Raw genomic sequence first — 13,776 nt, 5'->3', positions numbered from 1 at the left:
ACAGGGCCAGGGGTGTGCAGGGCTCTGTCCCCTCCCATGTGTCCCAGGGGTTTGCAGGACTCTGTCCCCTCCCGTGTGTCCCAGGGGTTTGCAGGACTCTGTCCTCTCCCGTGTGTCCCAGGGGTTTGCAGGACTCTGTCCTCTCCCGTGTGTCCCAGGGGTGTTCAGGGCTCTGTCCCCTCCCTGTGTCCCAGGGATGTTCAGGGCTCTGTCCCCTCCCTGTGTCCCAGGATGTTCAGGGCTCTGTCCCCTCCCTGTGTCCCAGGGGTGTTCAGGCTCTGTCCCCTCCCGTGTGTCCCAGGGGTGTTCAGGCTCTGTCCCCTCCCGTGTGTCCCAGGGGTGTTCAGGCTCTGTCCCCTCCCTGTGCCTCAGGGATGTTCAGGCTCTGTCCCCTCCCTGTGTCCCAGGATGTTCAGGGCTCTGTCCCCTCCCTGTGTCCCAGGATGTTCAGGGCTCTGTCCCCTCCCTGTATCCCAGGGGTGTTCAGGCTCTGTCCTGTCCCACAGGCAGGAGCAGCTCGTGTCCCTGGAAGCCTGTGGTGGTGACAGCAGTGTCTGCCTTCCCCATTCCCGTGCTGAGCCTTGCTCTATGCTCCAGTAATCAATATATTCTCAGTCCTTGTTGTTTGGTCCCCAGGAGAGGTAAATTGATTTATCTTTATCTTTTCTTTGCCGAGTCGTAATTCCTCTGTCCTTACACACTGAAATTTCTGGTAGAATACCATAGAAATGTCACAAATAATAAATGCAGAATTGGGCCTCTAGGACACAAAATGTCTCCTCTTTAGTTTTCTTCAAGATTGATTCCTAAAACTTGATCAGAATTAACAACAACAACGAAAAAGGGAGTTTAATTAAACCCATACTGGGAAATGTCTAAAAAGTGTTTCATTATGTTCTCTTAATATATCCTACAATATTCATCCAATTAAGGTTGGCACTCAAGTTGTTTTTAAGATGTGGCATGAATAAGATAACCTAAGATATCATATGATTTCTCCAGCTGAGACATAATAGTTGAAAGTCATTTTTCCCAATAAAAATAAGTGAACAGTGCTATTAATTCATTGTAATGATGCTACTAGGAGAAGTGCATGACTTCCACTGCTGAATAATCAACAAAAGTAAATTAGCTTTAAGCAACAAAATGTGCATGTATGTGTATGTCTGAGAGTGTAAATGACCTTGAGAATGAAGAATTGAGAAAAACAAGTTAAATACAGTTTTAACCATCAGAAACATTTTTTAACTATGTATTTTGAAATATAGTCCATGTAAATTCAGTATTCTGCAGGGTAAAATTCATTGTCAGTCTCTTCTTATCTATTATAACTAAAATTCACAGACATGTACTTGTACCTGAAACGTTTGCAAATTTCAGCTTTATCCCATGAAGAAATATGGTCCCTGGTGCATTTCATTTTTGCTTCTAATCAAGAAATTCAGGAGCAAAACCTTAAATTTAATAAATCTACAGTTTCTTACCCTTAATGTCTCAGTCTTCATTGTCTCTTTCAAGTGGGCTGTATTTAAGGAGAAAGCATTGTAGATATTTTTGGTCACAAAATGGTGATCAAAAAGGTGTATTTATCTATTAATTTTTTCTTCCTTCCTTCCTTCCTTTTGAAGACTACATGTTTTTCAGTCTGGAGTGCTTCATAGCTGGAAAATTAGAAATACTGGATAAGTGTTGATTATTTAATTTAATAATATCTCTCCAACAGCTCTTTCTTGTTTGTTTATTTTAAGATGGTTGTTTTCCTATGAAAATGTAGATAGAGATATATAAAGCAGAGTCAAACACTTAATGAAATATTGATTTTTATCTTTTCTCTAAAGGAGCCAGTACTTCCACAGCTTCTCTGCTGCAAATGTTCTGTGCACAAATTTATATAAACAGAGCATTTTTGAACATAACCTCAGAGTGGTCCATTTTTGAACAAAACCTCAGAGTGGCCATTGTGAAATTATTATATTGGTTTGGTATACAACTCTTACCAACAACCATTTTCAAGCAGAATTTAGTATAGCTTTTTAGCAGAAATATGCACATAAAGGGACATGTGAATTCCATAATATTTCTACAGCCTAAAAGTGCAACTTGAATGATGATAGCTGTATGAGACATAATTAGAAGCAAATTAGAGATGGATTAGTATTGTCATTCTGACCACAATTGATTTTAAGATACTTATATCTAACTGAAGTACTAATGTACTCCAGCCCATCTAAATTTCAGGCAAATATTCATGTGCCCTTGTGCTACTTTAGAGTCAGGAATCAAGTCTCAGTAATCAGTTATAAGATTCAAATTTCTTTTGATGATAAATCACCTGAAATAAATATTGTGATTTTCACATGTATCTGTTATAGGGTATTATTGACTGAAATATGTGAATGATAATTTTAATAGGAACGATACATATGGTGAATATATTTGTGACTGTGCTGAATGACAACGGCTAAGTAGACAAATCTTGCCTTTCATTGATTAGAATTGATTAGAATGCATGCCTTAGATTTTTGTTGTCTGGAATCATCTAAAACCACAAAACTGCACTTAAGCCTGTTCCAGTGGCTGACCAACCTCTCAGGAAAGAAATGCTTCCCAGAGTCCAGACTAAACTTTGCTAGATTCACGCCTAATTCACAGGCTTAGTCAGTGTCTCAAGAGTTTTCATTTGGCCTGTTAAGGCTCTGGTGAGTGGAGAGGTTCCCCCAGCCTGGCTGTTGCAGTTATTGGTGTGCACAGCTGCCTTTGCTAGGCAGGAAAAGAAATTCTGGATTCTGTGGCTGTGAGAGGCAGGAAAGACAATCATTATTCAATGGGCTCAGTGTCTTCCAGAGCCTCTTGCTTCATGAGGTGTGTGTGTGCACAGAGGGACTGCTGGGGCTTCCCCATCCTTATGTGTAGGTGATGTTTCTATTCAGATATTGAAGCCTCATCACTGTTTGGAATTTTTTTTCATGCACTGTCAATCTGAGAGGAAGTGGTCATGCACTTGGGCTACGTTATTGTGTCACTTTGCTTTTGATGGCACCTTGTGAAATAAGATCCTTGATTAAATTTTATAAAGGCTAAAAATCTGAGGCTGTAAGGTTCTTGAAAGGTTGGCTGGAAAAAAAAAAACCTTTATGAGATTTTATCCCAAGTCTCTTGATGTTGCATAGTAACAATGAGGAGTTGCACTGTGTTTTAGCTGTGTCTCAGGAAGACTCCTGGCTGAAAAAGTGACTCAGAGATTTTGTCTGGACTACTGGTGTGATGAAAATATGTGTCAAAGTGTAAGTCAGACATCAGAGCCCTAAAGACCTACACAGCTGAAAATAAAATATTGTTGTCCCTAAATTCGAGCCACCATGAGCTTTTAACAGTGGTTCACAACTTGCTAGATAATAGATGTAAAAACACAGATTTAGTGGATCAGATTTGGCACCCAAACTGATCCTGAGTATCCTAGGTTTGCCTGAATCCATAGGAACTAAAATTCAAGAACAATTCTAAGTGGGAAAGTAAAAGCTTCTTTTTAAAATTGCCTCTTTAACCTATGAAATAGCACATAGAGTAAAAAACTCATTCATGGATTTTTTTTTTAATTGTGAAAAGCTGTAGAATCTTTAAAACAAGTGACCCTTCCATCCTTACCTAACACGGGGAGTTTTAACATAAACTGACTTGAGTAATTTGCACTTTGGCCTTGCCTATTAAAATAAAAATATCCTAAAGAGAAAACTGGAAGAAAGTTATAAACAATGGATACTTTCATTATTATAAAGCAACTCAATATCATTTTTGTTGGGAAAGACCTTATAGGGGAATGAAAGGACAATTATGAAGATATGCTACATAATTTGCTTCGCCTGCTCATTTTGAGTTCTAACAAAGTTTTGAGGACCTGAGCAGAGAAAGTCTTCCTAAGCAGATAAACTATAATAGTTATCTAACATATGCTTTCAACCATCTGTGCTTTGCTGGCTTATAAAATTTCTATGAGGGTTTGTTTTGATGATGTAAGCAGCATTTTCTCATGCTTTCTATGCATGAGAAAACAAACAAATGCAGGGATATTGCACTGCCATTCCATCAATTAAATATTGTCAGTATCCAGTCTTCTGTAGGAAGCAGTGCTACAATGGCACTCCATATCCTCTCCACTACCTATAAATCAATAGGCCCAAGCCTTAGGGGAAAAAAAACAATAAACAATAAAATAACCTTCTCTATAATCCTACAGACTGCCTTTTTCCATGTGTGTTTTCTGTTAAACAAATATTATTAATGAACATTTTCTAAGATTAATTTTCATCTAGCAAAAGTTAGAAAAAACTTTTCTAACTCATCTCTCACAGGACAGGAACAAATCAGTACTGTGATTAATGTGAATTTCTAGAGCTAAAACTTTCTCCTGGAAGGATAGAACGTGCTTATTTTAAAGGAAGAAAAGTAAGAGGACTCTAATATTAAATCTCTTAGATGCTTTAAACATGCTAAGTATATTTAAATCTATTTGCCTTAGAGTAAATATGAAGTGATGGAATTTTGATTCTATTAAACTGGGTAGTAAAACCATCCTGGCAGGTTCCTGTAATTCCATAAAGTTTCCAGCTAAATCACTGAGATGGAGCTTAGAAGTGTCCATGCTCTTGAGAACCTTTCTGCTAAATAAGTGAAAGCTTCTATTCTTCTGATTTAGAAATTCAGCTGAATACTTAAAAACACAAAAGTAGCCCCCAGAGAGCTCTGTCTGAATTGTTCTCTGGACTATGCATTTTGAAAATGTGCATTGAACTTCTGAAGTTGTCATATCTTTTAGGGCTGCTCAGTGTAAGCAGGGGATGTTCAAAGAGCTGGGAAATCTGGAAATCTGCTCATCATTTGGCTTTTACTCTTCTGGTCACTATTGCAATAACATGTTGAGAAGCTAAATCTACAGTGCCACATTTTCTTCCATAAAATTAGAATATTTGCTTACTGGATCACTTTTCATGCAAAAATGTTGAAATTATCATATAACTGTCTTTGGGCTTTTCAGTAGATATGACAGAAATATGACAATATCTGGTATCATCAAGTGTGCTGATGTTAAAGCTTCAGCAGAACACCTGTTTAACTATTTTTAAGTCTCTGGGTTTTGAAAATTCATTTCTCCTATTGCTGGTTTCCTAGCTTTATGTGCTATCCAGAGGTTGCTGAAAAATTTATCATGTCTTCCTGCTCATTATCAATTACTATTCCTCTTTCTAGCAGTTCTATATTAGTCTGATTCTGGGGTGGGGGGGGGGACCCAACCCACTACTGTTACAAGTTTTAAATACTCTGGAGCAGAAGGAGATAAGGTGGGTAGATATTCCAAATATTTCAGTGGCACCAAATTTAAACCAAGAGTAATTTTTTTGTTGAATTTGGAGCAGAATGTTCAATTTCCTGCTCACGTTGAATGTAGTCAGAAAAGTACATTTGACTTGTACACAATGTTGTCTTTCTTTTGCTAGGAAAACTTAAAAATTCACTTTTCAAAAGCAAAAAAATAGGTTCAATTACCAGGGGAAAGGATTTAAAGCCTTGCAGAGCTTTTGCAGTCTCGTAGAAAAAGATGTAAAAAACATGTACAAAGAGATCTAGAGATGTAGATGAGATTCAGCCAGGTTTTGCTAAAATGACTGGGGTAAACACGAGCACAGAAACATGTCCAGCAGCATCTTTTAGTGTTTCAGCATATTGCCTCCTTCCATACCCTAATCTGTGTCACCTTCTGTAACTCTAGATCTGTCTTGCAACCATTATTCTAATTTTCTGTCAGCGTCTTCTGTTGGCAAGTGCCTTCTGCCACCCCTCAAACACAAAAATAAAACCTGTGCTCCTTGCCTCTGTGGCAGCAGTATTGCTCTTTAACAGCAAATAAAAATGGCAGCAAAATGTTTGTTGCTGTAATAAGGATTTTTAACCTGAAAACATTGTGAAGGAATGATCTGTTTATATTTAAGATAGGATAAAGAAGTGTAAAGGCTAGAAACCTAGGTGCTTTGTGCTTTATTTTATTTAACTGAGCAGTTCCTCACATCTACAGAAGCTATCCCATAATATTCCCTTACATCCTTTTCTTGCACTTTCTATAGATGCTGGTCATTTTCAAGGACAGAATATTGGACAGGATATGTGGGGCCTGTGCTCTGGCACAGCAGATCCAGTCTCAAATTCGAGGTGACTTAAGGCACAGCTGTTGTCCTTTGTTCCTGGAGCCCATTCCCTGTGTCATCCTCTGATAAGGTGTGGCAAAGTGACAAGTTACCTAGATGTATTTAATGTGAAATGAAATATGGTGCTTTTTTTTTTTGCTACTGTTTATTAATTTTTTATTTTAATGGCATGTCATCTTAAAATGTATACTTGAAAATACTTCTGAACTCAGGAGCATATTAGCCTACAGGTCACTTTATTATTTATTTATGCTTTCTTCCACACTGTCATGCTACAAAAAAAATGCAGCAAAGAGATTCTGAGTTTTAGGAGAGGTAGGTAATGTCACAGTGCAGAGTGAATAAAATAATTAGCAATATCAATTATGATTTTGTGTGTGTGTGTCTCGTACACAAAAATTGAAGATACACCTATGAATGCACAGTCTGGGCCACACTGTGTTTCCATGTTTGCACAGGAAAATATTAAAAGTTCTGCTAAATCCTGTCCTGTTCTGACCTTTGAGATCTCTACTGCTTCAGTGAACCTTTTGGCATCCTGATCTGTAGCAGGTTTGGCTTGTTATGTAAATCATGGCAGGTTGTTTTTAAGGACCAGCACCCCAAACACTTGGTACTAAAAAGCTGTATGTTCTCAGCCTGCTGCACAGGTATCCTTCACCCTACTTCACTCCATACAAGATGAGAATTTGAGTTGGAAGGAAGGTAAGAGAGCTCTTTGCCTAATCACCTATAAAGGCAGAGCCTCCCCATGGGACACTCAAACAGGTAACTTGGAATGAGGAGGTATAGGAGAAAATTCAATTTTAAATACTTGTGTGGAGAACTGTTACTTTTTCTCAGGAAATCCTGAATTATGACAGAGAAGTTAGAGTGAGATCAATGTGAAGTTTTTGCTTCCATAAAGAGTAGATATTGATGGCTATTGACTATAATTATGCAGCAAAATCTAGGTTAAAAATCATGCCTCAGCTGTGTGTCCACAATGCTTGGATGTCCAGGCAAGCAATGAGGGGAAAAGGTGGGTTCATCTGGCACTTGGTGTTATCTCCTTGAAAAGAATTCTATCTGCAAGAGTGAGACTTTGCAGTTCAAGATATAAGAGAGGTAAGACCTACACATAAAGCAGGGTGAGATACTTGCTGTTGCTTATTTTGAAATTAGTTTTGTGCAATGAAATAAGTATCTCATTGTCTAATAAAGTTTTGGTTCTAAATAGTTCGGTTTAAAACATATTCTTAAGAGTTGTTATTTTCTGTAATAATTCTGTAAAACATTTCCATGAGAATTGAGCTCAGTTCCATATCCAATAGAAAAGGACATACTTAAGGCTAAGAATTACACTCTTAAATTAATGTCAATAGCAGCTGTGTGTGAGCATCCAAGGACAGACTTTTTTTTCTCAGGGTATGTTTTACTTTGATGTTCCTAGAGTCTATAACCTTTTAAAGTTAATGGGAGTTACATGCTACAGTATACATCAAGGAAAAAAGATACACCCTGCAGTTAAATATAATAACATTCCTCTTCATAGCCCACTACTGGGCACTGTGTTCACATTGCTGAAAAACATGCCTTGAATTAGGCTCTGTACCAGTGATTTATGTAGTTATTTGCATCTGCCACTGCAAACAGAAATAGAAATGTTGGCCTGTCATGGCAATGGGCAGACTAACAAGTTCTTACTACACCATAACAAATCATTAGTGTGGCAAATAGCAACTCTGCAGCTGCACCTGCCAGCTCCCAGCAGTGCTGCCTGACACAGGGACTAAAGCAGCAAGGGCTGACCTGCTGAGAGTGATTTCTCTCATGATTCGGGAGGCATGCATGTGTCTAGGACTCCTCTGGCCACTAGTGGAGAGGCAAGACTAGATTTTCTGGGTTTATATCATTATGTGTGTCCCTGGAATAGAATTTCTTTATCGTTCTCCATCATTCCTTTCAGCAGTGTGAAAGCTTGCACGTGTTGTTTGTGCCCATGAGTTTCTCTGCCTTTGAGGACCCCTTAGCCTGGCTGTGACACCACCCAGCTCTCACGCCCATGTTGGGAGCTCCTCACCTGTCTTTGAGCTGCTGCTGCAGAAACACCATGCTGTGACAACAGCAATAACTATTTAATAACACAACCAGGCAGTGCCTCAGAAAAGGGAATATGATATTTACCCTTGCATATCATTTTATCTGCTCGCTCTGAATGACACCTTTTGCATGCAGCACATCTTTATATCGATGACACGATGCCATGGCAGCTTCCTGCATCTGCTCTCTCTGCTGCCTGAAAGTGGCTGTAATTATTAATGTGATAGCTAATCAACAAGAATATCTGCCAGACACTATTTAATGGTCTCAAATTTCTCCTTTCCAGAAACTGAGGACATGAAAAAGAAAATGAGTGTGCAATATATTCATTGATTGCAATATGTTCATTCTTACTTCTGCACCTTTTTTGTTGAAATCCAGTTACATTGTTCCACTGGAGCCTGAGCCACAATATGGAACAAGAACCTATTCTACAGTACTTCTTAAAAGGAAATTTAAACCCTGCAGATATCACTAATTTGTGATTAACTTCCTTGAAAATATCCATCTTACACTGTAAACAAGTGGTGTGCGTACTATCTGCTATGGATGTTCATAACACTATTGTTTCAGTTGAGCAAGCTTGATATTTTAAACGGTATTGCCATCTTGTGGTACGACAAGTTTTATCATTTTGCTTCTTTTTGCAACTTTTTGATATTTATTTATTGGCAAGAATTCCTGAAATGCTGTATCACATGCAACAGAATAAGTATTGCCCCAGTTATAAAAGATTCTCAGAAAGATGAAAAGCCTATATCTGAATGTCACAATATATCTGAATGTTCATCAGTTCTTTAAGAGTCCTTTACTTTTGTCTTCTTCCTCTGAAAGGAAGGGAGTAGGGTCATTGTGAGACATCTGGCTGTAAGGACTGCCTTATTAATTATTGCCCACTTTTGAAATTAGTTTGTTCCAGACACATATCCATCAGCAAGTGTCTGGAGCCCTGGTGTTACATGCTCTCACCAAGAGAAAGAGGCTGTGACGTCTGCTGCAGACAAAGAGATAGGCAAGGCATTTTTCTCTTTCTTAAGAAGAAAGTAAAACTGTACATGTTGGTGAAGTATTCTGTTGGGTTGTGGAAGATGGGTTGTGGAAGTACTATCTTCAGCCTGGAAAGTCCCAAAGTGAATAGCCTGCTAATGAAAATATGCTTAACACAAAAAACCAGGATCTGTATTTATGTATGAGTTTCAAGACTGAGTTATAATACTTACTGACATCCGGTTTTTTCCTTGAGCAGTGAACATTGCTGGGAGATCTGTGCTATTGTTCCTATTTTTACTCCAAAGATAAATAGCCTATTCCAAAAACACTATTCTGCCTAGTAAGAAACTTTCACTCTGTAAGAAGCCAGAAAGCAAACATATGAAAATTAATTAAGCTTTTAAAAATCTTTAGGTCTTCTAATGGATAAAAGCAAAATAAATCATTCTTTCACTGTAGTGATACCAGAAAATGTAGCTTTTGATGGTTCAGGTTTCAGAACACACTACACATGATGTACGGCACATCCTTTACACCTAGAAACTGATTGAGATAAAAGATGAGGATTAAATTTATCTATGCATGAATGTAGTGAACATCTGCCAAAATATATCTAGTTATTTTAATTCTCCTGTTCAACAAAGCTGACCATCTGCTCTGTCATCAGCAAAGATCTTGTTCTGAGAGCTAAATCAAAAGATCACCTGTCTCGTGTACCTTGTTCTCACTTAACAGGAACAACATTTTGATGGTATCCATCTGTAGGAGTGATGGTGACCTGCAGCAGGTACACACTCCTTGAGTCAAAGTTAGCAGCTGGAGCTGTAGAAAGCAGAATGTTCGTTTAAATGTTTAGGCTCTATCAATGACTAAAAGGCATCAAATTAGGTGTACTGCTTAAAAGAGCTATTCTGTATAATTGTAATACAGATTTTTCAGACACCTATAAAAGCCAATGACACAGAAATTAAAATATATATACATTTCTTAAGGTGATAGTAAAGTCTGCAATGAAACCATTGAACTTTTAGCTTTGCATGTCTGGGTACACAATAATGCAGAAAGGTTCTATCACTGGATAAAGTGTAATACAACCATACAATAAATTGACAAAGTAGTTTTTAATATGAGAAACTGAGTTTTTTAATGTTCTAATTTTAATATAATTTCTCAAACTACAGAGCACATTCCATTTTATGACTGAAAGTAAGAGGCAGCTGTTAGAACCTCTACTTCAGTGCTCAATAAGAGAAAAGGGTTAGAGAACGGGATATTATCAGATCATTTGATTTAGTTAATGGGTTTCTGTATTGCTTGCACAGCTATCACTGGCCTTGCAGAATTTTATTGTCTTAGTTTTAACAATAATATCTTAGGTTGCAATGCAAGATGTAACCAAAAGTATGTATTTTATCACCATCTATTAAACCAGGTGGGGCAGTGTTCTTTATCTCTTCCACCTCTGTCCAGGGAGATACCTTCTGTTAATGGGCCATTGAGTCCCACTGTGACTGATAAAATTACACCATCCCATTGGGAGATGCTCCACCTACCTGGATATAATCTGAGATTTGGAACACCACAAGCAGCCTTTTGCCACTGGATTCCCAGAGGAAAACCCTTCTACATCACCACTGGACCTTCAGAGGAAAATGACACCCTTCTACAGGACCACTGCTTGAACAGAACCACATCTGTCATCCAGGAGGATGCAGCCACCACTTAATGGGACTGCTACCAACGCCCTTACTGACGGGGTGTCAGGTTGTATTCTGACTCTGTCAGTGTTTCTGTACTACTGCATTTTATTTTAATTTTCCTATTAAATTGTAGATCTGACTTGGAATCTCCCACTGGTTTGCCTTCAAACCAGCACAAGTAAGAATGTGGAAGCTTTGCAGGGCTGTAAAGACTTCAGCAAAGTGTTAACTTCCCCAAAGAGGGAAATCTTCCAGAACCAGGGATCTTCAGGGCCTGGCTCCCCTGGTTCAGGCTGCCTGAGGAGAGCTGCTCCAGCAAGAAACCCCCATTTGTTTGTTCCTGCAGCTCCAGCCAGCTGACCTGGGCCTCCAAACCCTGCCAACATTTACAATGTTTTGCTAGAGCTGCCAAAACTCGAGGTTTTCTCTAATTGAGGCTGCATTGTTGATGCTTAGCACTTAGCAAAAGGCACCATTTACGCTTTGTGCTTATTTGCAGTTCAGCAGAAATCTTTTGTCTAGCATTGGAGTGAACTCCTTTCTGTGTGCTGGGTATAGTACTGTCAGCAAAAATTACATGACTTCATCATTTCCTATCAATACCAATTAGTGGTTATTTTCCAGAACAGTCCAATTTAGACGAAGCTAAGCTATTAACATTATTAGTATTTACATTACCCTGATGATCATGATTCAGCTTCTTTAATTAGGCACATCAGTATGTCCGTGTAAGAGTGCACTTCTGTAGATAGTCTTTTTAATTTTTTTTTGTTAGAGACTCATTACTGACACATCACTTTGTGTTCCCAGAAATATGTAGCAATTGGGCCTTATCTTTGAATTACACATGATATTTTTGAAATACTTTTTAACTGAAAAATCGTAGGATGGCATTCAAGGAGTAGAGGTGATTTGAAATTAAAAAGAAATATCAAGTAATGCTTCTCTTCACTACACAGCTTCACAGCAGCTGGGATTTCCCAGGCTCAGCCTGGCTGCCTCAGCCTCCTGTCACTAAAGTTTAACTGCTGGGCTGGGCAAATTGGGGGAAAAGGGCCTCTGATATTTCATATAAACTTGATGCATTTTTTCCTCCATAGAGAATGGCCTGTTTCAATATGTCAGATGTTCAGACAGATGACATTAGCATACTATCTCTGAACAAAGCACTATCCTCTGTGCTAAAGTTGTCCAGGTAATGGTAAAAAGTGATTCTGAAGGTTGATACTAAGTATAATTGAATGCATTCAGGGCACAACTGCAAATCTCTTGAAAATGTCATAAACTGTGCAAAGCTACTTCCTTGGTGACAGTTTGTTAAACATAAAAATGGAATCTGAAGAGCCTAAGCTATTCATTTCAATTCAGTGAGCTACTCAGCCAAGCTTGCAGTTCTGCTACATTCTGTACAAATGCAGGGTCTCAAACACACAGATGATGTCACCTATATTATAAATATGGATCCAGCACTGCCTTTTTGTGTATCTCTGTGTATATGCAATATAAACACACCAGTACCTAGAGAAAGAATATATTTACTTTGCACAATTTAAATGCTTTCAAAATTAGACAGCCACAGAATTTTAGTTTTATACACTTTTTATCTCTGTATTATTGTTTCTAAAGTAAACAGCAGCATAGTTTAAAAAAGCAAAATTGTTCCCATTACTTCAATGGCAGCATGGACAGTTTCTCTAAAATCTTTAGATATTTGCTTCAGAAAATTTGTACATTCACACTTATCAACACTTTGGAAAGTCCTCAATTTTGCTGATACAGGCACTTGTGGATTTGTGTAGTATGGCTCCAAGCTAAAAACAGGCAAAGGATGTAGAGACTGTAGAGAATATCTTAAAGAGTATTACATAGCTGTGAAGAAAATAGTTTTCTAATGACATGACACAAGGAGTTTTGTTTTCTTGATGGTTTTGTTTTTTGAGAGCAGAATGCCTTTTATTTTTCAAGAATGGTAGAAAAATGCATGGAGCCACGGCCTTAAGAGCTGTTGCCAAGGTGCTCTACAGCACTACGTTCCTAAAAGTCCAAAGGAGTTTTAATTAGTAGCAGCACAAATGTATTTTGAACAGCTGAGCAAGTAATTATTTCATTTTGCATGTGACTGCCTTGAAATGAGACACCAAACAGCTGGCAACTCTCCTGCTTTCTTTATGAGACTCTTCTACATGAAAAGAAAGGAAAATCATCTGTTCTCTTTTCCTTTTTCCTAATCTGAAGTCACCTCCCACCACAGTAAATATTTAAAGTGGCCATGTAGAAACAGAATGCAAAATAGTGAAGGGAAAAGGACAGCCAGCAGTCTTCCTTTTAAAACAAAAACATAAAGACAAGTTTGAAAAAGAATTGCCATTTCTGAGAAGTAGGAGTAGGAAAAGTTCAGACTGAAGATGTAAAGGATGTTGGGCTTCAGTAAAACGTTCTCCACTATTACCTCATTTGTTAGGATAAGGGTGAATTAAAACTCCATCTCACTGCAAAATCAAACAAGCATCTTTAAAGATGTTCTAATCTCAGTTAGAACTCAATAAAAAATAAGACTCAATATTCCAAACACTTCAAGGGAAATATGCATAAACAAAACAAGTTAACTGTCTCTTGTCAGTCTCAGTGCTAATTTTTTCCTATAATGATATCTATTTGATCTCAATGAAAATTCTGGATGCACAAGAAATGTGAGATTGCATCATTAATTTTCCCAGAAATAAAAACTTATTTACTAATTCAGACTCCTAAAAAGTTATTTGCAGAAATTGAGCATAAAGTGACCCATAAATATTTACTTTAATTTC

Source organism: Sturnus vulgaris, chromosome 9 (genome assembly GCF_052056855.1).
Source record: "Sturnus vulgaris isolate bStuVul1 chromosome 9, bStuVul1.hap1, whole genome shotgun sequence".
Lineage (NCBI taxonomy): Eukaryota > Metazoa > Chordata > Aves > Passeriformes > Sturnidae > Sturnus > Sturnus vulgaris.
This window is presented reverse-complemented; position numbering follows the sequence as displayed.